A 23,862-nucleotide genomic window follows, 5' to 3' on the forward strand; every position below is an offset into this window, starting at 1 on the left:
GTTTCCATCCATAGACCTCTGGGTTATGGGCCCAGCATGCTTCCGCTGGGACACTCTGTTTTCAGCCACCCCTGAGAAGACTTAAACTCACAATCTCTGGCTTGGGAGGTCAGTTTTTTAGGCATCCATCGACCTCTGGGTTATGGCAGTTTTTATATTTCTGTTTGCTGAAAACAAACTGGATAGAAGAGGATGGTTTCGATCCATAAATCACTGGGTTAACTGCCCAGCATACTTCCACTTCATCACTCCACTTTAAGGCACCCCAAAATAATACTTGAACTCACAATACATGGATTAGGAGGCCAGTTTCTTAGGCCACTGTGGCACTGTGTGATCAGCATGATCTATACGAACTGATAGAAGCAGATAAAAAAAAGAATCACGAAGGGCACAGAGAGATGCCCATGAAAGTATCCTTTTTTTAATCCCTATTTGTGCTTCATTTCTAAAAATACAATGGCTTCAACATCTTTGTTACATGAACTCTCTTCTTCTTTCCCAAACAGCCTTCATCCACCCCAGATGGGACTCAAACCCACAATCCCTGGCTTAGAAGGCCAGTGCCTTATCCATTAGGCCACTGGGGTACTTGCCAAAACCTACCTTGATAGCAGAGAGTGATTTCAATCCATCGACCTCTGGGTTACGGGGCCATCACGCTTCCGCTGCGCCTCTGTAATCAGTGTGACCTATACAAACTGACAGAAGCAGTCAAACAAAGAATCACAGAGGGAACTGAGACATGCCCATGAAATTATGCAATTTTTTATTTATGGTTGCAATTCATTTCTAAAAATAAAAATGGATTGCAGAGGATGGTTTCGATCCATAGACCTCTGGGTTATGGGCCCAGCACGCTTCCGCTGGGACACTCTGCTTTCATCCGCCACTGATAAGACTTACACTCACAATCCCTGGCTTGGGAGGCCAGTTTTGTAGGCCACTGGGGCATGGTGTAATCAGCATGACCTATACGAACTGATAGAAACAGTAAAAAAATTGAATGACGAAGGGCACTGAGACATGCCCATGATATTTAGCTTTTTTTGATCGCTGGTTGCAATTAATTTCTAAAAATAAAGATTGTTAGCAGAGGATGGTTTCCATCCATAGACCTCTGGGTTATGGGCCCAGCATGCTTCCGCTGGGACACTCTGTTTTCAGCCACCCCTGAGAAGACTTAAACTCACAATCTCTGGCTTGGGAGGTCAGTTTTTTAGGCATCCATCGACCTCTGGGTTATGGCAGTTTTTATATTTCTGTTTGCTGAAAACAAACTGGATAGAAGAGGATGGTTTCGATCCATAAATCACTGGGTTAACTGCCCAGCATACTTCCACTTCATCACTCCACTTGAAGGCACCCCAAAATAATACTTGAACTCACAATACATGGATTAGGAGTCCAGTTTCTTAGGCCACTGTGGCACTGTGTGATCAGCATGACCTATACGAACTGATAGAAGCAGATAAAAAAAAGAATCACGAAGGGCACAGAGAGATGCCCATGAAAGTATCCTTTTTTTAATCCCTATTTGTGCTTCATTTCTAAAAATACCATGGCTTCAACATCTTTGTTACATGAACTCTCTTCTTCTTTCCCAAACTGCCTTCATCCACCCCAGATGGGACTCGAACCCACAATCCCTGGCTTAGAAGGCCAGTGTCTTATCCATTAGGCCACTGGGGTACTTGCCAAAACCTACCTTGATAGCAGAGAGTGATTTCAATCCATCGACCTCTGGGTTACGGGGCCATCACGCTTCCGCTGCGCCTCTGTAATCAGTGTGACCTATACAAACTGACAGAAGCAGTCAAACAAAGAATCACAGAGGGAACTGAGACATGCCCATGAAATTATGCAATTTTTTATTTATGGTTGCAATTCATTTCTAAAAATAAAAATGGATTGCAGAGGATGGTTTCGATCCATAGACCTCTGGGTTATGGGCCCAGCACGCTTCCGCTGGGACACTCTGCTTTCATCCGCCACTGATAAGACTTACACTCACAATCCCTGGCTTGGGAGGCCAGTTTTTTAGGCCACTGGGGCATGGTGTAATCAGCATGACCTATACGAACTGATAGAAACAGTAAAAAATTAGAATGACGAAGGACACTGAGACATGACCATGATACTTAGCTTTTTTTAATCGCTGGTTGCAATTAATTTCTAAAAATAAAGATTGTTAGCAGAGGATGGTTTCCATCCATAGACCTCTGGGTTATGGGCCCAGCATGCTTCCGCTGGGACACTCTGTTTTCAGCCACCCCTGAGAAGACTTAAACTCACAATCTCTGGCTTGGGAGGTCAGTTTTTTAGGCATCCATCGACCTCTGGGTTATGGCAGTTTTTATATTTCTGTTTGCTGAAAACAAACTGGATAGAAGAGGATGGTTTCGATCCATAAATCACTGGGTTAACTGCCCAGCATACTTCCACTTCATCACTCCACTTTAAGGCACCCCAAAATAATACTTGAACTCACAATACATGGATTAGGAGTCCAGTGTCTTAGGCCACTGTGGCACTGTGTGATCAGCATGACCTATACGAACTGATAGAAGCAGATAAAAAAAAAGAATCACGAAGGGCACAGAGAGATGCCCATGAAAGTATCCTTTTTTTAATCCCTATTTGCACTTCATTTCCAAAAATACAATGGCTTCAACATCTTTGTTACATGAACTCTCTTCTTCTTTCCCAAACTGCCTTCATCCACCCCAAATGGGACTCGAACCCACAATCCCTGGCTTAGAAGGCCAGTGCCTTATCCATTAGGCCACTGGGGTACTTGCCAAAACCTACCTTGATAGCAGAGAGTGATTTCGATCCATCGACCTCTGGGTTACGGGGCCATCACGCTTCCGCTGCGCCTCTGTAATCAGTGTGACCTATACAAACTGACAGAAGCAGTCAAACAAAGAATCACAGAGGGAACTGAGACATGCCCATGAAATTATGCTATTTTTTATTTATGTTTGCAATTCATTTCTAAAAATAAAAATGGATTGCAGAGGATGGTTTCGATCCATAGACCTCTGGGTTAGGGGCCCAGCACGCTTCCGCTGGGACACTCTGCTTTCATCCGCCACTGATAAGACTTACACTCACAATCCCTGGCTTGGGAGGCCAGTTTTTTAGGCCACTGGGGCATGGTGTAATCAGCATGACCTATACGAACTGATAGAAACAGTAAAAAATTAGAATGACGAAGGACACTGAGACATGCCCATGATATTTAGCTTTTTTTGATCGCTGGTTGCAATTAATTTCTAAAAATAAAGATTGTTAGCAGAGGATGGTTTCCATCCATAGACCTCTGGGTTATGGGCCCAGCATGCTTCCGCTGGGACACTCTGTTTTCAGCCACCCCTGAGAAGACTTAAACTCACAATCTCTGGCTTGGGAGGTCAGTTTTTTAGGCATCCATCGACCTCTGGGTTATGGCAGTTTTTATATTTCTGTTTGCTGAAAACAAACTGGATAGAAGAGGATGGTTTCGATCCATAAATCACTGGGTTAACTGCCCAGCATACTTCCACTTCATCACTCCACTTTAAGGCACCCCAAAATAATACTTGAACTCACAATACATGGATTAGGAGGCCAGTTTCTTAGGCCACTGTGGCACTGTGTGATCAGCATGACCTATACGAACTGATAGAAGCAGATAAAAAAAAAGAATCACGAAGGGCACAGAGAGATGCCCATGAAAGTATCCTTTTTTAATCCCTATTTGCACTTCATTTCTAAAAATACAATGGCTTCAACATCTTTGTTACATGAACTCTCTTCTTCTTTCCCAAACTGCCTTCATCCACCCCAAATGGGACTCGAACCCACAATCCCTGGCTTAGAAGGCCAGTGCCTTATCCATTAGGCCACTGGGGTACTTGCCAAAACCTACCTTGATAGCAGAGAGTGATTTCGATCCATCGACCTCTGGGTTACGGGGCCATCACGCTTCCGCTGCGCCTCTGTAATCAGTGTGACCTATACAAACTGACAGAAGCAGTCAAACAAAGAATCACAGAGGGAACTGAGACATGCCCATGAAATTATGCTATTTTTTATTTATGTTTGCAATTCATTTATAAAAATAAAAATGGATTGCAGAGGATGGTTTCGATCCATAGACCTCTGGGTTAGGGGCAAAGCACGCTTCCGCTGGGACACTCTGCTTTCATCCGCCACTGATAAGACTTATACTCATAATCCCTGGCTTGGGAGGCCAGTTTTTTAGGCCACTGGGGCATGGTGTAATCAGCATGACCTATACGAACTGATAGAAACAGTAAAACAATTTAATGACGAAGGGCACTGAGACATGCCCATGATATTTAGCTTTTTTTGATCGCTGGTTGCAATTAATATCTAAAAATAAATATTGTTAGCAGAGGATGGTTTCCATCCATAGACCTCTTGGTTATGGGCCCAGCATGCTTCCGCTGGGACACTCTGTTTTCAGCCACCCCTGAGAAGACTTAAACTCACAATCTCTGGCTTGGGAGGTCAGTTTTTTAGGCATCCATCGACCTCTGGGTTATGGCAGTTTTTATATTTCTGTTTGCTGAAAACAAACTGGATAGAAGAGGATGGTTTCGATCCATAAATCACTGGGTTAACTGCCCAGCATACTTCTACTTCATCACTCCACTTTAAGGCACCCCAAAATAATACTTGAACTCACAATACATGGATTAGGAGTCCAGTTTCTTAGGCCACTGTGGCACTGTGTGATCAGCATGATCTATACGAACTGATAGAAGCAGATAAAAAAAAGAATCACGAAGGGCACAGAGAGATGCCCATGAAAGTATCCTTTTTTTAATCCCTATTTGCACTTCATTTCCAGAAATACAATGGCTTCAACATCTTTGTTACATGAACTCTCTTCTTCTTTCGCAAACTGCCTTCATCCACCCCAAATGGGACTCGAACCCACAATCCCTGGCTTAGAAGGCCAGTGCCTTATCCATTAGGCCACTGGGGTACTTGCCAAAACCTACCTTGATAGCAGAGAGTGATTTCGATCCATCGACCTCTGGGTTACGGGGCCATCACGCCTCCGCTGCGCCTCTGTAATCAGTGTGACCTATACAAACTGACAGAAGCAGTCAAACAAAGAATCACAGAGGGAACTGAGACATGCCCATGAAATTATGCAATTTTTTATTTATGGTTGCAATTCATTTCTAAAAATAAAAATGGATTGCAGAGGATGGTTTCGATCCATAGACCTCTGGGTTATGGGCCCAGCACGCTTCCGCTGGGACACTCTGCTTTCATCCGCCACTGATAAGACTTACACTCACAATCCCTGGCTTGGGAGGCCAGTTTTTTAGGCCACTGGGGCGTGGTGTAATCAGCATGACCTATACGAACTGATAGAAACAGTAAAAAATTAGAATGACGAAGGACACTGAGAAATGCCCATGATATTTAGCTTTTTTTGATCGCTGGTTGCAATTAATTTCTAAAAATAAAGATTGTTAGCAGAGGATGGTTTCCATCCATAGACCTCTGGGTTATGGGCCCAGCATGCTTCCGCTGGGACACTCTGTTTTCAGCCACCCCTGAGAAGACTTAAACTCACAATCTCTGGCTTGGGAGGTCAGTTTTTTAGGCATCCATCGACCTCTGGGTTATGGCAGTTTTTATATTTCTGTTTGCTGAAAACAAACTGGATAGAAGAGGATGGTTTCGATCCATAAATCACTGGGTTAACTGCCCAGCATACTTCCACTTCATCACTCCACTTTAAGGCACCCCAAAATAATACTTGAACTCACAATACATGGATTAGGAGGCCAGTTTCTTAGGCCACTGTGGCACTGTGTGATCAGCATGACCTATACGAACTGATAGAAGCAGATAAAAAAAAGAATCACGAAGGGCACAGAGAGATGCCCATGAAAGTATCCTTTTTTAAATCCCTATTTGCACTTCATTTCTAAAAATACAATGGCTTCAACATCTTTGTTACATGAACTCTCTTCTTCTTTCCCAAACTGCCTTCATCCACCCCAGATGGGACTCTAACCCACAATCCCTGGCTTAGAAGGCCAGTGCCTTATCCATTAGGCCACTGGGGTACTTGCCAAAACCTACCTTGATAGCAGAGAGTGATTTCGATCCATCGACCTCTGGGTTACGGGGCCATCACGCTTCCGCTGCGCCTCTGTAATCAGTGTGACCTATACAAACTGACAGAAGCAGTCAAACAAAGAATCACAGAGGGAACTGAGACATGCCCATGAAATTATGCTATTTTTTAATCCCTGGTTGCAGTTTAATTTCTGAAAATTAAAATGGATCGCAGAGAATGGTTTCGATCTATAGGCCTCTGGGTTATGGGCCCAGCACGCTTCCGCTGGGACAATATGTTTTCAGCCACCCCTGAGAAGACTTAAACTCACAATCCCTGGCATGGGAGGCCATTTATTTAGGCATCTGGGGCATGGTGTTATAGCATGACCTATACGAACTTATAGAAACAGTAAAAAAAAGAATCACGTAGGGCACTGGGACAAGCCCATGATATTTTGCTTTTTTTGATCGCTGTTTGCAATTAATTTCTAAAAATAAAAATTGCAAGCTGAGGATGGCTTCAGTTCATCGACCTCTGGGCCCAGCACGTTTCCACAGCGCCGCTCTGCTTCAACCCACCCCAGAAGGGACACGAACCCTCAATCCCTGGCTTAGGATGCCAGTGCCTTATCCATTAGTCCACTGGGGCACTGTGAAGATAGCATGACCTATACGAACTGATAGAAGCAGTAAGGAAAATATATAATGGAAGGCAACGAGAAATGCCCATGAAATTATGCTTTTTTTCATTTATGTTGGCACTTCATTGCTAAAAATAAAACTGGATAGCAGAGGATGGTTTCCATCCATCGACCTCTGGGTTATGGGCCCAGCACGCTTCCGCTGGGAAACTCTGCAGCCGCCCCTGACAAGACTTAAACTCACAATCCCTGGCATGGGAGGCCAGTTTTTTAGGCATCTGGGGCATGGTGTTATAGCATGACCTATACAAACTGATAGAAACAGTAAAAAAAAAGAATCACTTACGGCACTGAGACATGCCCATGATATTTAGCTTTTTTTGAACGCTGGTTGCAATTAATTTGTAAAAATAAAGATTGTTAGCAGTGGACCTCTGGGTTATGGGACCAGCACGCTTCCGCTGGGAAACTCTGCAGCCGCCCCTGACAAGACTTAAACTCACAATCCCTGGCATGGGAGGTCAGTTTTTTAGGCATCTGGGGCATGGTGTTATAGCATGACCTATACAAACTGATAGAAACAGTAAAAAAAAGAATTTCTTAGGGCACTGATACATGCCCATGATATTTAGCTTTTTTTGAACGCTGGTTGCAATTAATTTGTAAAAATAAAGATTGTTAGCAGTTTTTATATTTCTGTTTGCTGAAAACAAATTTGATAGAAGAGGATGATTTCGATCCATAAATCACTGGGTTAACTGCTCAGCATACTTCCACTTCATCACTCCACTTTAAGGCACCCCAAAATAATACTTGAACCCACAATCCCTGGCTTAGAAGGCCAGTGCCTTCTCCATTAGGCCACTGGGGTACTTGCCAAAGCTTACCTTGATAGCAGAGAGTGATTTCGATCCATCGACTTCTGGGTTACGGGGCCATCACGCTTCCGCTGCGCCTCTGTAATCAGTGTGACCTATACAAACTGACAGAAGCAGTCAAACAAAGAATCACAGAGGGAACTGAGACATGCCCATGAAATTATGCTATTTTTTATTTATGGTTGCAATTCATTTCTAAAAATGAAAATGGATTGCAGAGGATGGTTTCGATCCATAGACCTCTGGGTTATGGGCCCAGCACGCTTCCGCTGGGACACTCTGCTTTCATCCGCCACTGATAAGACTTACACTCACAATCCCTGGCTTGGGAGGCCAGTTTTTTAGGCCAATTGGGGCGTGGTGTAATCAGCATGACCTATACAAACTGATAGAAACAGTAAAAAATTAGAATGACGAAGGACACTGAGACATGCCCATGATATTTAGCTTTTTTTGGTCGCTGGTTGCAATTAATTTCTAAAAATAAAGATTGTTAGCAGAGGATGTTTTCCATCCATAGACCTCTGGGTTATGGGCCCAGCATGCTTCCGCTGGGACACTCTGTTTTCAGCCACCCCTGAGAAGACTTAAACTCACAATCTCTGGCTTGGGAGGTCAGTTTTTTAGGCATCCATCGACCTCTGGGTTATGGCAGTTTTTATATTTCTGTTTGCTGAAAACAAACTGGATAGAAGAGGATGGTTTCAATCCATAAATCACTGGCTTAACTGCCCAGCATACTTCCACTTCATCACTCCAGTTTCAGGCACCCCAAAATAATACTTGAACTCACAATACATGGATTAGGAGGCCAGTTTCTTAGGCCACTGTGGCACTGTGTGATCAGCATGACCTATACGAACTGATAGAAGCAGATAAAAAAAAAGAATCACGAAGGGCACAGAGAGATGCCCATGAAAGTATCCTTTTTTTAATCGCTATTTGCACTTCATTTCTAAAAGTACAATGGCTTCAACATATTTGTTACATGAACTCTCTTCTTCTTTCCCAAACTGCCTTCATCCACCCCAGATGGGACTCGAACCCACAATCCCTGGCTTAGAAGGCCAGTGCCTTATCCATTAGGCCACTGGGGTACTTGCCAAAACTTACCTTGATAGCAGAGAGTGATTTCGATCCATCGACCTCTGGGTTACGGGGACATCACGCTTCCGCTGCGCCTCTGTAATCAGTGTGACCTATACAAACTGACAGAAGCAGTCAAACAAAGAATCACAGAGGGAACTGAGACATGCCCATGAAATTATGCTATTTTTTATTTATGTTTGCAATTCATTTCTAAAAATAAAAATGGATTGCAGAGGATGGTTTCGATCCATAGACCTCTGGGATATGGGCCCAGCACGCTTCCGCTGGGACACTCTGCTTTCATCCGCCACTGATAAGACTTACACTCACAATCCCTGGCTTGGGAGGCCAGTTTTTTAGGCCACTGGGGCATGGTGTAATCAGCATGACCTATACGAACTGATAGAAACAGTAAAAAATTAGAATGACGAAGGACACTGAGACATGCCCATGATATTTAGCTTTTTTTGATCGCTGGTTGCAATTAATTTCTAAAAATAAAGATTGTTAGCAGAGGATGGTTTCCATCCATAGACCTCTGGGTTATGGGCCCAGCATGCTTCCGCTGGGACACTCTGTTTTCAGCCACCCCTGAGAAGACTTAAACTCACAATCTCTGGCTTGGGAGGTCAGTTTTTTAGGCATCCATCGACCTCTGGGTTATGGCAGTTTTTATATTTCTGTTTGCTGAAAACAAACTGGATAGAAGAGGATGGTTTCGATCCATAAATCACTGGGTTAACTGCCCAGCATACTTCCACTTCATCACTCCACTTTAAGGCACCCCAAAATAATACTTGAACTCACAATACATGGATTAGGAGTCCAGTGTCTTAGGCCACTGTGGCACTGTGTGATCAGCATGACCTATACGAACTGATAGAAGCAGATAAAAAAAAAGAATCACGAAGGGCACAGAGAGATGCCCATGAAAGTATCCTTTTTTTAATCCCATTTTGCACTTCATTTCTAAAAATACAATGGCTTCAACATCTTTGTTACATGAACTCTCTTCTTCTCTCCCAAACTGCCTTTATCCACCCCAGATGGGACTCGAACCCACAATCCCTGGCTTAGAAGGCCAGTGCCTTATCCATTAGGCCACTGGGGTACTTGCCAAAACTTACCTTGATAGCAGAGAGTGATTTCGATCCATCGACCTCTGGGTTACGGGGCCATCACGCTTCCGCTGCGCCTCTGTAATCAGTGTGACCTATACAAACTGACAGAAGCAGTCAAACAAAGAATCACAGAGGGAACTGAGACATGCCCATGAAATTATGCTATTTTTTATTTATGTTTGCAATTCATTTCTAAAAATAAAAATGGATTGCAGAGGATGGTTTCGATCCATAGACCTCTGGGATATGGGCCCAGCACGCTTCCACTGGGACACTCTGCTTTCATCCGCCACTGATAAGACTTACACTCACAACCCCTGGCTTGGGAGGCCAGTTTTTTAGGCCACTGGGGCATGGTGTAATCAGCATGACCTATACGAACTGATAGAAACAGTAAAAAATTAGAATGACGAAGGGCACTGAGACATGCCCATGATATTTAGCTTTTTTTGATCGCTGGTTGCAATTAATATCTAAAAATAAATATTGTTAGCAGAGGATGGTTTCCATCCATAGACCTCTGGGTTATGGGCCCAGCATGCTTCCGCTGGGACACTCTGTTTTCAGCCACCCCTGAGAAGACTTAAACTCACAATCTCTGGCTTGGGAGGTCAGTTTTTTAGGCATTTCATCGACCTCTGGGTTATGGCAGTTTTTATATTTCTGTTTGCTGAAAACAAACTGTATAGAAGAGGATGGTTTCGATCCATAAATCACTGGGTTAACTGCCCAGCATACTTCCACTTCATCACTCCACTTTAAGGCACCCCAAAATAATACTTGAACTCACAATACATGGATTAGGAGGCCAGTTTCTTAGGCCACTGTGGCACTGTGTGATCAGCATGACCTATACGAACTGATAGAAGCAGATAAAAAAAAAGAATCACGAAGGGCACAGAGAGATGCCCATGAAAGTATCCTTTTTTTAATCCCTATTTGCCCTTCATTTCTAAAAATACGATGGCTTCAACATCTTTGTTACATGAACTCTCTTCTTCTTTCCCAAATTGCCTTCATCCACCCCAGATGGGACTCGAACCCACAATCCCTGGCTTAGAAGGCCAGTGCCTTATCCATTAGGCCACTGGGGTACTTGCCAAAACTGATCTTGATAGCAGAGAGTGATTTCGATCCATCGACCTCTGGGTTACGGGGCCATCACGCTTCCGCTGCGCCTCTGTAATCAGTGTGACCTATACAAACTGACAGAAGCAGTCAAACAAAGAATCACAGAGGGCACTGAGTCATGCCCATGAAATTATGCTATTTTTTATTTATGGTTGCAATTAATTTCTCAAAATAAAAATGGATTGCATTGGATGGTTTCGATCCATAGACCTCTGGGTTATGGGCCCAGCACACTTCCGCTGGGAGACTGTTTTCAGCCACCCCTGACAAGACTTAAACTCACAATCCCTGGCATGGGAGGCCATTTTTTTAGGCATCTGGGGCATGGTGTTATAGCATGACCTATACGAACTTATAGAAACAGTAAAAAAAAGAATCACGTAGGGCACTGAGACAAGCCCATGATATTTAGCTTTTTTTGATCGCTGGTTGCAATTAATTTGTAAAAATAAAAATTGCAAGCTGAGGATGGCTTCAGTTCATCGACCTCTGCGCCCAGCACGTTTCCACAGCGCCGCTCTGCTTCAACCCACCCCAGAAGGGACTCGAACCCTCAATCCCTGGCTTAGGAGGCCAGTGCCTTATCCATTAGGCCACTGGGGTACTTGCCAAAACTTGCCTTGATAGCAGAGAGTGATTTCGATCCATCGACCTCTGGGTTACGGGGCCATCACGCTTCCGCTGCGCCTCTGTAATCAGTGTGACCTATACAAACTGACAGAAGCAGTCAAACAAAGAATCACAGAGGGAACTGAGACATGCCCATGAAATTATGCTATTTTTTATTTATGTTTGCAATTCATTTCTAAAAATAAAAATGGATTGCAGAGGATGGTTTCGATCCATAGACCTCTGGGATATTGGCCCAGCACGCTTCCGCTGGGACACTCTGCTTTCATCCGCCACTGATAAGACTTACACTCACAATCCCTGGCTTGGGAGGCCAGTTTTTTAGGCCACTGGGGCATGGTGTAATCAGCATGACCTATACGAACTGATAGAAACAGTAAAAAATTAGAATGACGAAGGACACTGAGACATGCCCATGATATTTAGCTTTTTTTGATCGCTGGTTGCAATTAATTTCTAAAAATAAAGATTGTTAGCAGAGGATGGTTTCCATCCATAGACCTCTGGGTTATGGGCCCAGCATGCTTCCGCTGGGACACTCTTTTTTCAGCCACCCCTGAGAAGACTTAAACTCACAATCTCTGGCTTGGGAGGTCAGTTTTTTAGGCATCCATCGACCTCTGGGTTATGGCAGTTTTTATTTTTCTGTTTGCTGAAAACAAACTGGATAGAAGAGGATGGTTTCGATCCATAAATCAATGGGTTAACTGCCCAGCATACTTCCACTTCATCACTCCACTTTAAGGCACCCCAAAATAATACTTGAACTCACAATACATGGATTAGGAGGCCAGTTTCTTAGGCCACTGTGGCACTGTGTGATCAGCATGACCTATACGAACTGATAGAAGCAGATAAAAAAAAAGAATCACGAAGGGCACAGAGAGATGCCCATGAAAGTATCCTTTTTTTAATCCCTATTTGCACTTCATTTCTAAAAATACAATGGCTTCAACATCTTTGTTACATGAACTCTCTTCTTCTTTCCCAAACTGCCTTCATCCACCCCAGATGGGACTCGAACCCACAATCCCTGGCTTAGAAGGCCAGTGCCTTATCCATTAGGCCACTGGGGTACTTGCCAAAACTTACCTTGATAGCAGAGAGTGATTTCGATCCATCGACCTCTGGGTTACGGGGCCATCACGCTTCCGCTGCGCCTCTGTAATCAGTGTGACCTATACAAACTGACAGAAGCAGTCAAACAAAGAATCACAGAGGGAACTGAGACATGCCCATGAAATTATGCTATTTTTTATTTATGTTTGCAATTCATTTCTAAAAATAAAAATGGATTGCAGAGGATGGTTTCGATCCATAGAACTCCGGGATATGGGCCCAGCACGCTTCCGCTGGGACACTCTGCTTTCATCCGCCACTGATAAGACTTACACTCACAATCCCTGGCTTGGGAGGCCAGTTTTTTAGGCCACTGGGGCATGGTGTAATCAGCATGACCTATACGAACTGATAGAAACAGTAAAAAATTAGAATGACGAAGGACACTGAGACATGCCCATGATATTTAGCTTTTTTTGATCGCTGGTTGCAATTAATTTCTAAAAATAAAGATTGTTAGCAGAGGATGGTTTCCATCCATAGACCTCTGGGTTATGGGCCCAGCATGCTTCCGCTGGGACAGTCTGTTTTCAGCCACCCCTGAGAAGACTTAAACTCACAATCTCTGGCTTGGGAGGTCAGTTTTTTAGGCATCCATCGAACTCTGGGTTATGGCAGTTTTTATATTTCTGTTTGCTGAAAACAAACTGGATAGAAGAGGATGGTTTCGATCCATAAATCACTGGCTTAACTGCCCAGCATACTTCCACTTCATCACTCCACTTTAAGGCACCCCAAAATAATACTTGAACTCACAATACATGGATTAGGAGGCCAGTTTCTTAGGCCACTGTGGCACTGTGTGATCAGCATGACCTATACGAACTGATAGAAGCAGATAAAAAAAAGAATCACGAAGGGCACAGAGAGATGCCCATGAAAGTATCCTTTTTTTAATCCCTATTTGCACTTCATTTCTAAAAATACAACTGCTTCAACATCTTTGTTACATGAACTCTCTTCTTCTTTCCCAAACTGCCTTCATCCACCCCAGATGGGACTCGAACCCACAATCCCTGGCTTAGAAGGCCAGTGCCTTATCCATTAGGCCACTGGGGTACTTGACAAAACTTACCTTGATAGCAGAGAGTGATTTCGATCCATCGACCTCTGGGTTACGGGGCCATCACACTTCCGCTGCGCCTCTGTAATCAGTGTGACCTATACAAACTGACAGAAGCAGTCAAACAAAGAATCACAGAGGGAACTGAGACATGCCCATGAAATTATGCTATTTTTTATTTATGTTTGCAATTCATTTCTAAAAATAAAAATGGATTGCAGAGGATGGTTTCGATCCATAGACCTCTGGGATATGGGCCCAGCATGCTTCCGCTGGGACACTCTGCTTTCATCCGCCACTGATAAGACTTACACTCACAATCCCTGGCTTGGGAGGCCAGTTTTTTAGGCCACTGGGGCATGGTGTAATCAGCATGACCTATACGAACTGATAGAAACAGTAATAAATTAGAATGACCAAGGACACTGAGACATGCCCAAGATATTTAGCTTTTTTTGATCGCTGGTTGCAATTAATTTCTAAAAAGAAAGATTGTTAGCAGAGGATGGTTTCCATTCATAGACCTCTGGGTTATGGGCCCAGCATGCTTCCGCTGGGACACTCTGTTTTCAGCCACCCCTGAGAAGACTTAAACTCACAATCTCTGGCTTGGGAGGTCAGTTTTTTAGGCATCCATTGACCTCTGGGTTATGGCAGTTTTTATATTTCTGTTTGCTGAAAACAAACTGGATAGAAGAGGATGGTTTCAATCCATAAATCACTGGGTTAACTGCCCAGCATACTTCCACTTCATCACTCCACTTTAAGGCACCCCAAAATAATACTTGAACTCACAATACATGGATTAGGAGGCCAGTTTCTTAGGCCACTGTGGCACTGTGTGATCAGCATGACCTATACGAACTGATAGAAGCAGATAAAAAAAACAATCACGAAGGGCCCAGAGAGATGCCCATGAAAGTATCCTTTTTTTAATCCCTATTTGCACTTCATTTCTAAAAATACGATGGATTCAACATCTTTGTTACATGAACTCTCTTCTTCTTTCCCAAACTGCCTTCATCCACCCCAGATGGGACTCGAGCCCACAATCCCTGGCTTAGAAGGCCAGTGCCTTATCCATTAGGCCACTGGGGTACTTGCCAAAACTGATCATGATAGCAGAGAGTGATTTCGATCCATCGACCTCTGGGTTACGGGGCCATCACGCTTCCGCTGCGCCTCTGTAATCAGTGTGACCTATACAAACTGACAGAAGCAGTCAAACAAAGAATCACAGAGGGAACTGAGACATGCCCATGAAATTATGCTATTTTTTATTTATGTTTGCAATTAATTTCTAAAAATAAAAATGGATTGCAGAGGATGATTTCGATCCATAGACCTCTGGGTTAGGGGCCCAGCACGCTTCCGCTGGGACACTCTGCTTTCATCCGCCACTGATAAGACTTACACTCACAATCCCTGGCTTGGGAGGCCAGTTTTTTAGGCCACTGGGGCATGGTGTAATCAGCATGACCTATACGAACTGATAGAAACAGTAAAAAAAATTGAATGACGAAGGGCACTGAGACATGCCCATGATATTTAGCTTTTTTTGATCACTGGTTGCAATTAATATGTAAAAATAAATATTGTTAGCAGAGGATGGTTTCCATCCATAGACCTCTGGGTTATGGGCCCAGCATGCTTCCGCTGGGACAGTCTGTTTTCAGCCACCCCTGAGAAGACTTAAACTCACAATCTCTGGCTTGGGAGGTCAGTTTTTTAGGCATCCATCGAACTCTGGGTTATGGCAGTTTTTATTTTTCTGTTTGCTGAAAACAAACTGGATAGAAGAGGATGGTTTCAATCCATAAATCACTGGGTTAACTGCCCAGCATACTTCCACTTCATCACTCCACTTTAAGGCACCCCAAAATAATACTTGAACTCACAATACATGGATTAGGAGGCCAGTTTCTTAGGCCACTGTGGCACTGTGTGATCAGCATGACCTATACGAACTGATAGAAGCAGATAAAAAAAAAGAATCACGAAGGGCACAGAGAGATGCCCATGAAAGTATCCTTTTTTTAATCCCTATTTGCACTTCATTTCTAAAAATACAACGGCTTCAACATCTTTGTTACATGAACTCTCTTCTTCTTTCCCAAACTGCCTTCATCCACCCCAGATGGGACTCGAACCCACAATCCCTGGCTTAGAAGGCCAGTGCCTTATCCATTAGGCCACTGGGGTACTTGCCAAAACTTACCTTGATAGCAGAGAGTGATTTCGATCCATCGACCTCTGGGTTACGGGGCCATCACACTTCCGCTGCGCCTCTGTAATCAGTGTGACCTATACAAACTGACAGAAGCAGTCAAACAAAGAATCACAGAGGGAACTGAGACATGCCCATGAAATTATGCTATTTTTTATTTATGTTTGCAATTCATTTCTAAAAATAAAAATGGATTGCAGAGGATGGTTTCGATCCATAGACCTCTGTGATATGGGCCCAGCACGCTTCCGCTGGGACACTCTGCTTTCATCCGCCACTGATAAGACTTACACTCACAATCCCTGGCTTGGGAGGCCAGTTTTTTAGGCCACTGGGGCATGGTGTAATCAGCATGACCTATACGAACTGATAGAAACAGTAATAAATTAGAATGACCAAGGACACTGAGACATGCCCAAGATATTTAGCTTTTTTTGATCGCTGGTTGCAATTTATTTCTAAAAAGAAAGATTGTTAGCAGAGGATGGTTTCCATTCATAGACCTCTGGGTTATGGGCCCAGCATGCTTCCGCTGGGACACTCTGTTTTCAGCCACCCCTGAGAAGACTTAAACTCACAATCTCTGGCTTGGGAGGTCAGTTTTTTAGGCATCCATTGACCTCTGGGTTATGGCAGTTTTTATATTTCTGTTTGCTGAAAACAAACTGGATAGAAGAGGATGGTTTCAATCCATAAATCACTGGGTAAACTGCCCAGCATACTTCCACTTCATCACTCCACTTTAAGGCACCCCAAAATAATACTTGAACTCACAATACATGTATTAGGAGGCCAGTTTCTTAGGCCACTGTGGCACTGTGGCATCAGCATGACCTATACGAACTGATAGAAGCAGATAAAAAAAAAGAATCACGAAGGGCACAGAGAGATGCCCATGAAAGTATCCTTTTTTTAATCCCTATTTGCACTTCATTTCTAAAAATACAACGGCTTCAACATCTTTGTTACATGAACTCTCTTCTTCTTTCCCAAACTGCCTTCATCCACCCCAGATGGGACTCGAACCCACAATCCCTGGCTTAGAAGGCCAGTGCCTTATCCATTAGGCCACTGGGGTACTTGCCAAAACTTACCTTGATAGCAGAGAGTGATTTCGATCCATCGACCTCTGGGTTACGGGGCCATCACACTTCCGCTGCGCCTCTGTAATCAGTGTGACCTATACAAACTGACAGAAGCAGTCAAACAAAGAATCACAGAGGGAACTGAGACATGCCCATGAAATTATGCTATTTTTTATTTATGTTTGCAATTCATTTCTAAAAATAAAAATGGATTGCAGAGGATGGTTTCGATCCATAGACCTCTGGGATATGGGCCCAGCACGCTTCCGCTGGGACACTCTGCTTTCATCCGCCACTGATAAGACTTACACTCACAATCCCTGGCTTGGGAGGCCAGTTTTTTAGGCCACTGGGGCATGGTGTAATCAGCATGACCTATACGAACTGATAGAAACAGTAATAAATTAGAATGACCAAGGACACTGAGACATGCCCAAGATATTTAGCTTTTTTTGATCGCTGGTTGCAATTAATTTCTAAAAAGAAAGATTGTTAGCAGAGGATGGTTTCCATTCATAGACCTCTGGGTTATGGGCCCAGCATGCTTCCGCTGGGACACTCTGTTTTCAGCCACCCCTGAGAAGACTTAAACTCACAATCTCTGGCTTGGGAGGTCAGTTTTTTAGGCATCCATTGACCTCTGGGTTATGGCAGTTTTTATATTTCTGTTTGCTGAAAACAAACTGGATAGAAGAGGATGGTTTCGATCCATAAATCACTGGGTTAACTGCCCAGCATACTTCCACTTCATCACTCCACTTTAAGGCACCCCAAAATAATACTTGAACTCACAATACATGGATTAGGAGGCCAGTTTCTTAGGCCACTGTGGCACTGTGTGATCAGCATGACCTATACGAACTGATAGAAGCAGATAAAAAAAACAATCACGAAGGGCCCAGAGAGATGCCCATGAAAGTATCCTTTTTTTAATCCCTATTTGCACTTCATTTCTAAAAATACGATGGATTCAACATCTTTGTTACATGAACTCTCTTCTTCTTTCCCAAACTGCCTTCATCCACCCCAGATGGGACTCGAGCCCACAATCCCTGGCTTAGAAGGCCAGTGCCTTATCCATTAGGCCACTGGGGTACTTGCCAAAACTGATCATGATAGCAGAGAGTGATTTCGATCCATCGACCTCTGGGTTACGGGGCCATCACGCTTCCGCTGCGCCTCTGTAATCAGTGTGACCTATACAAACTGACAGAAGCAGTCAAACAAAGAATCACAGAGGGAACTGAGACATGCCCATGAAATTATGCTATTTTTTATTTATGTTTGCAATTAATTTCTAAAAATAAAAATGGATTGCAGAGGATGATTTCGATCCATAGACCTCTGGGTTAGGGGCCCAGCACGCTTCCGCTGGGACACTCTGCTTTCATCCGCCACTGATAAGACTTACACTCACAATCCCTGGCTTGGGAGGCCAGTTTTTTAGGCCACTGGGGCATGGTGTAATCAGCATGACCTATACGAACTGATAGAAACAGTAAAAAAAATTGAATGACGAAGGGCACTGAGACATGCCCATGATATTTAGCTTTTTTTGATCACTGGTTGCAATTAATATGTAAAAATAAATATTGTTAGCAGAGGATGGTTTCCATCCATAGACCTCTGGGTTATGGGCCCAGCATGCTTCCGCTGGGACAGTCTGTTTTCAGCCACCCCTGAGAAGACTTAAACTCACAATCTCTGGCTTGGGAGGTCAGTTTTTTAGGCATCCATCGAACTCTGGGTTATGGCAGTTTTTATTTTTCTGTTTGCTGAAAACAAACTGGATAGAAGAGGATGGTTTCAATCCATAAATCACTGGGTTAACTGCCCAGCATACTTCCACTTCATCACTCCACTTTAAGGCACCCCAAAATAATACTTGAACTCACAATACATGGATTAGGAGGCCAGTTTCTTAGGCCACTGTGGCACTGTGTGATCAGCATGACCTATACGAACTGATAGAAGCAGATAAAAAAAAAGAATCACGAAGGGCACAGAGAGATGCCCATGAAAGTATCCTTTTTTTAATCCCTATTTGCACTTCATTTCTAAAAATACAACGGCTTCAACATCTTTGTTACATGAACTCTCTTCTTCTTTCCCAAACTGCCTTCATCCACCCCAGATGGGACTCGAACCCACAATCCCTGGCTTAGAAGGCCAGTGCCTTATCCATTAGGCCACTGGGGTACTTGCCAAAACTTACCTTGATAGCAGAGAGTGATTTCGATCCATCGACCTCTGGGTTACGGGGCCATCACACTTCCGCTGCGCCTCTGTAATCAGTGTGACCTATACAAACTGACAGAAGCAGTCAAACAAAGAATCACAGAGGGAACTGAGACATGCCCATGAAATTATGCTATTTTTTATTTATGTTTGCAATTCATTTCTAAAAATAAAAATGGATTGCAGAGGATGGTTTCGATCCATAGACCTCTGTGATATGGGCCCAGCACGCTTCCGCTGGGACACTCTGCTTTCATCCGCCACTGATAAGACTTACACTCACAATCCCTGGCTTGGGAGGCCAGTTTTTTAGGCCACTGGGGCATGGTGTAATCAGCATGACCTATACGAACTGATAGAAACAGTAATAAATTAGAATGACCAAGGACACTGAGACATGCCCAAGATATTTAGCTTTTTTTGATCGCTGGTTGCAATTTATTTCTAAAAAGAAAGATTGTTAGCAGAGGATGGTTTCCATTCATAGACCTCTGGGTTATGGGCCCAGCATGCTTCCGCTGGGACACTCTGTTTTCAGCCACCCCTGAGAAGACTTAAACTCACAATCTCTGGCTTGGGAGGTCAGTTTTTTAGGCATCCATTGACCTCTGGGTTATTGGCAGTTTTTATATTTCTGTTTGCTGAAAACAAACTGATAGAAGAGGATGGTTTCAATCCATAAATCACGGGGTAAACTGCCCAGCATACTTCCACTTCATCACTCCCACTTTAAGGCACCCCAAAATAATACTTGAACTCACAATACATGTATTAGGAGGCCAGTTTCTTAGGCCACTGTGGCACTGTGTGATCAGCATGACCTATACGAACTGATAGAAGCAGATAAAAAAAAAAGAATCACGAAGGGCACAGAGAGATGCCCATGAAAGTATCCTTTTTTTAATCCCTATTTGCACTTCATTTCTAAAAATACAACGGCTTCAACATCTTTGTTACATGAACTCTCTTTTCTTTCCCAAACTGCCTTCATCCACCCCAGATGGGACTCGAACCCACATCCCTGGCTTAGAAGGCCAGTGCCTTATCCATTAGGCCACTGGGGTACTTGCCAAAACTTACCTTGATAGCAGAGAGTGATTTCGATCCATCGACCTCTGGGTTTACGGGGCCATCACACTTCCGCTGCGCCTCTGTAATCAGTGTGACCTATACAAACTGACAGAAGCAGTCAAACAAAGAATCACAGAGGGACTGAGACATGCCCATGAAATTATGCTATTTTTTATTTATGTTTGCAATTCATTTCTAAAAATAAAAATGGATTGCAGAGGATGGTTTCGATCCATAGACCTCTGGGATATGGGCCCAGCACGCTTCCGCTGGGACACTCTGCTTTCATCCGCCACTGATAAGACTTACACTCACAATCCCTGGCTTGGGAGGCCAGTTTTTTAGGCCACTGGGGCATGGTGTAATCAGCATGACCTATACGAACTGATAGAAACAGTAATAAATTAGAATGACCAAGGACACTGAGACATGCCCAAGATATTTAGCTTTTTTTGATCGCTGGTTGCAATTAATTTCTAAAAAGAAAGATTGTTAGCAGAGGATGGTTTCCATTCATAGACCTCTGGGTTATGGGCCCAGCATGCTTCCGCTGGGACACTCTGTTTTTCAGCCACCCCTGAGAAGACTTAAACTCACAATCTCTGGCTTGGGAGGTCAGTTTTTTAGGCATCCATTGACCTCTGGGTTATGGCAGTTTTTATATTTCTGTTTGCTGAAAACAAACTGGATAGAAGAGGATGGTTTCGATCCATAAATCACTGGGTTAACTGCCCAGCATACTTCCACTTCATCACTCCACTTTAAGGCACCCCAAAATAATACTTGAACTCACAATACATGGATTAGGAGGCCAGTTTTCTTAGGCCACTGTGGCACTGTGTGATCAGCATGACCTATACGAACTGATAGAAGCAGATAAAAAAAAACAATCACGAAGGGCCCAGAGAGATGCCCATGAAAGTATCCTTTTTTAATCCCTATTTGCACTTCATTTCTAAAAATACGATGGATTCAACATCTTTGTTACATGAACTCTCTTCTTCTTTCCCAAACTGCCTTCATCCACCCCAGATGGGACGCGAGCCACAATCCCTGGCTTAGAAGGCCAGTGCCTTATCCATTAGGCCACTGGGGGTACTTGCCAAAACTGATCATGATAGCAGAGAGTGATTTCGATCCATCGACCTCTGGGTTACGGGGCCATCACGCTTCCCGCTGCGCCTCTGTAATCAGTGTGACCTATACAAACTGACAGAAGCAGTCAAACAAAGAATCACAGAGGGAACTGAGACATGCCCATGAAATTATGCTATTTTTATTTATGTTTGCAATTAATTTCTAAAAATAAAAATGGATTGCAGAGGATGAGTTTCGATCCATAGACCTCTGGGTTAGGGGCCCAGCACGCTTCCGCTGGGACACTCTGCTTTCATCCGCCACTGATAAGACTTACACTCACAATCCCTGGCTTGGGAGGCCAGTTTTTTAGGCCCACTGGGGCATGGTGTAATCAGCATGAACCTATACGAACTGATAGAAACAGTAAAAAAATTAGAATGACGAAGGGCACTGAGACATGCCCATGATATTTAGCTTTTTTTGGATCAGCTGGTTGCAATTATTATCTAAAAATAAAGATTGTTAGCAGAGGATGGTTTCCATCCATAGACCTCTGGTTATGGGCCCCAGCATGCTTCCGCTGGGACACTCTGTTTTCAGCCACCCCTGAGAAGACTTAAACTCACAATCTCTGGCTTGGGAGGTCAGTTTTTTTAGGCATCCATCGACCTCTGGGTTTATGGCAGTTTTTAATTTTCTGTTTGCTGAAAACAAACTGGATAGAAGAGGATGGTTTCATCCATAAATCACTGGGTTAACTGCCCAGCATACTTCCACTTCATCACTCCACCTTTAAGGCACCTCCAAAATAATACTTGAACTCACAATACATGGATTAGGAGGCCAGTTTCTTAGGCCACTGTGCACTGTGTGATCAAGCAGACCTATACGACATGATAGAAGCAGATAAAAAAAAAGAATCACGAAGGGGACAGAGAGATGCCCATGAAAGTATCCTTTTTTAATCCCTATTTGCACTTCATTTCTAAAAAATCAATCGGCATTCAACATCTTTGTTACATGAACTCTCTTCTTCTTTCCCAAAACTGCCTCATCCACCCCAGATGGGACTCGAACCCACAATCCCTGGCTTAGAAGGCCAGTGCCTATCCATTAGGCCACTGGGGGTACTTGCCAAAACTTACCTTGATAGCAGAGAGTGATTTCGATCCATCGAACCTCTGGGTTACGGGGCCATCACAGCTTCCGCTGCGCCTCTGTAATCAGTGTGACCTATACAAACTGACAGAAGCAGTTCCAAACAAAGAATCACAGAGGGAACTGAGACATGCCCATGAAATTATGCTATTTTTTATTTATGGTTTGCAATTCATTTCTAAAAATAAAAATGGATTGCAGAGGATGGTTTCGAGCCATAGACCTCTGGGTATGGGCCCAGCACGCTTCGCTGGGACACTGTGCTTTCATCCGCCACTGATAAGACTTACACTCACAATCCCTGGCTTGGAGGCCAGTTTTTTTAGGCCACTGGGGCATGGTGTAATCAGCATGACCTATACGAACTGATAGAAACAGTAAAAATTAGAATGACCAAGGACACTGAGACATGCCCAAGATATTTAGCTTTTTTGATCGCTGGTTGCAATTATTTCTAAAAAGAAAGATTGTTAGCAGAGGATGGTTCCATTCCAGACCTCTGGGTTATGGGCCCAGCTGCTTCCGCTGGGACACTCTGTTTTCAGCCACCCCTGAGAAGACTTAAACTCACAATCTCTGGCTTGGGAGGTCAGTTTTTTAGGCATCCATGACCTCTGGGTTATGGCAGTTTTTATATTTCTGTTTGCTGAAAACAAACTGGATAGAAGAGGATGGTTTCGATCCATAAATCACTGGGTTAACTGCCCAGCTACTTCCACTTCATCACTCCACTTTAAGGCACCCCAAAATAATACTTGAACTCACAATACATGGATTAGGAGGCCAGTTTCTTAGGCCACTGTGGCACTGTGTGATCAGCATACCATACGAACTGATAGAAGCAGATAAAAAAACAATCAATCGAGGGCCAGAGAGGATGCCCATGAAAGTATCCTTTTTTAATCCCTATTTGCACTTCATTTCTAAAAATACGTGGTTCAACATCTTTGTTACATGAACTCTCTTCTTCTTTCCCAAAACTGCCTTCATCCACCCCAGATGGGACTCGAGCCCACAATCCCTGGCTTAGAAGGCCAGTGCCTTATCCATTAGGCCACTGGGGTACTGCCAAAACTGATCTGATAGCAGAGAGTGATTTCGATCCATCGACCTCTGGGTTACGGGGCCATCACGCTTCCGCTGCGCCTCTGTAATCAGTGTGACCTATACAACTGACAGAAGCAGTCAACAAAGAATCACAGAGGGAACTGAGACATGCCCATGAAATTATGCTA

The 23,862-nt window shown here is 43.7% G+C and overlaps 20 non-coding genes across 20 annotated transcripts; all 20 read right to left on the reverse strand.

Annotated features, from left to right (window-relative positions):
• Window positions 1-517: 517 nt before the first annotated feature.
• On the reverse strand, window positions 518-590 carry trnar-ucu (transfer RNA arginine (anticodon UCU)). The gene has a single exon. It is a non-coding gene; the product is annotated as a tRNA-Arg (tRNA).
• Window positions 591-1,619: 1,029 nt separating this feature from the next.
• trnar-ucu (transfer RNA arginine (anticodon UCU)) lies at window positions 1,620-1,692 on the reverse strand. The gene has a single exon. It is a non-coding gene; the product is annotated as a tRNA-Arg (tRNA).
• A 1,030-nt stretch (window positions 1,693-2,722) lies between these two features.
• trnar-ucu (transfer RNA arginine (anticodon UCU)) lies at window positions 2,723-2,795 on the reverse strand. The gene has a single exon. It is a non-coding gene; the product is annotated as a tRNA-Arg (tRNA).
• Window positions 2,796-3,824: 1,029 nt separating this feature from the next.
• trnar-ucu (transfer RNA arginine (anticodon UCU)) lies at window positions 3,825-3,897 on the reverse strand. The gene has a single exon. It is a non-coding gene; the product is annotated as a tRNA-Arg (tRNA).
• A 1,029-nt stretch (window positions 3,898-4,926) lies between these two features.
• On the reverse strand, window positions 4,927-4,999 carry trnar-ucu (transfer RNA arginine (anticodon UCU)). The gene has a single exon. It is a non-coding gene; the product is annotated as a tRNA-Arg (tRNA).
• Window positions 5,000-6,028: 1,029 nt separating this feature from the next.
• On the reverse strand, window positions 6,029-6,101 carry trnar-ucu (transfer RNA arginine (anticodon UCU)). The gene has a single exon. It is a non-coding gene; the product is annotated as a tRNA-Arg (tRNA).
• A 2,538-nt stretch (window positions 6,102-8,639) lies between these two features.
• On the reverse strand, window positions 8,640-8,712 carry trnar-ucu (transfer RNA arginine (anticodon UCU)). The gene has a single exon. It is a non-coding gene; the product is annotated as a tRNA-Arg (tRNA).
• Window positions 8,713-9,742: 1,030 nt separating this feature from the next.
• Window positions 9,743-9,815, reverse strand: trnar-ucu (transfer RNA arginine (anticodon UCU)). Its single transcript has one exon. It is a non-coding gene; the product is annotated as a tRNA-Arg (tRNA).
• A 1,031-nt stretch (window positions 9,816-10,846) lies between these two features.
• trnar-ucu (transfer RNA arginine (anticodon UCU)) lies at window positions 10,847-10,919 on the reverse strand. The gene has a single exon. It is a non-coding gene; the product is annotated as a tRNA-Arg (tRNA).
• Window positions 10,920-11,486: 567 nt separating this feature from the next.
• trnar-ccu (transfer RNA arginine (anticodon CCU)) lies at window positions 11,487-11,559 on the reverse strand. Its single transcript has one exon. It is a non-coding gene; the product is annotated as a tRNA-Arg (tRNA).
• Window positions 11,560-12,589: 1,030 nt separating this feature from the next.
• Window positions 12,590-12,662, reverse strand: trnar-ucu (transfer RNA arginine (anticodon UCU)). Its single transcript has one exon. It is a non-coding gene; the product is annotated as a tRNA-Arg (tRNA).
• A 1,029-nt stretch (window positions 12,663-13,691) lies between these two features.
• On the reverse strand, window positions 13,692-13,764 carry trnar-ucu (transfer RNA arginine (anticodon UCU)). Its single transcript has one exon. It is a non-coding gene; the product is annotated as a tRNA-Arg (tRNA).
• Window positions 13,765-14,793: 1,029 nt separating this feature from the next.
• On the reverse strand, window positions 14,794-14,866 carry trnar-ucu (transfer RNA arginine (anticodon UCU)). Its single transcript has one exon. It is a non-coding gene; the product is annotated as a tRNA-Arg (tRNA).
• A 1,031-nt stretch (window positions 14,867-15,897) lies between these two features.
• On the reverse strand, window positions 15,898-15,970 carry trnar-ucu (transfer RNA arginine (anticodon UCU)). Its single transcript has one exon. It is a non-coding gene; the product is annotated as a tRNA-Arg (tRNA).
• Window positions 15,971-17,000: 1,030 nt separating this feature from the next.
• Window positions 17,001-17,073, reverse strand: trnar-ucu (transfer RNA arginine (anticodon UCU)). The gene has a single exon. It is a non-coding gene; the product is annotated as a tRNA-Arg (tRNA).
• A 1,029-nt stretch (window positions 17,074-18,102) lies between these two features.
• On the reverse strand, window positions 18,103-18,175 carry trnar-ucu (transfer RNA arginine (anticodon UCU)). Its single transcript has one exon. It is a non-coding gene; the product is annotated as a tRNA-Arg (tRNA).
• Window positions 18,176-19,206: 1,031 nt separating this feature from the next.
• trnar-ucu (transfer RNA arginine (anticodon UCU)) lies at window positions 19,207-19,279 on the reverse strand. The gene has a single exon. It is a non-coding gene; the product is annotated as a tRNA-Arg (tRNA).
• A 1,031-nt stretch (window positions 19,280-20,310) lies between these two features.
• On the reverse strand, window positions 20,311-20,382 carry trnar-ucu (transfer RNA arginine (anticodon UCU)). The gene has a single exon. It is a non-coding gene; the product is annotated as a tRNA-Arg (tRNA).
• A 2,143-nt stretch (window positions 20,383-22,525) lies between these two features.
• On the reverse strand, window positions 22,526-22,597 carry trnar-ucu (transfer RNA arginine (anticodon UCU)). The gene has a single exon. It is a non-coding gene; the product is annotated as a tRNA-Arg (tRNA).
• Window positions 22,598-23,618: 1,021 nt separating this feature from the next.
• On the reverse strand, window positions 23,619-23,691 carry trnar-ucu (transfer RNA arginine (anticodon UCU)). The gene has a single exon. It is a non-coding gene; the product is annotated as a tRNA-Arg (tRNA).
• Between the last annotated feature and the right edge of the window lie 171 nt (window positions 23,692-23,862).

This window comes from Salmo trutta, unplaced genomic scaffold, assembly GCF_901001165.1.
Source record: "Salmo trutta unplaced genomic scaffold, fSalTru1.1, whole genome shotgun sequence".
NCBI classification, from domain to species: Eukaryota; Metazoa; Chordata; class Actinopteri; order Salmoniformes; family Salmonidae; genus Salmo; species Salmo trutta.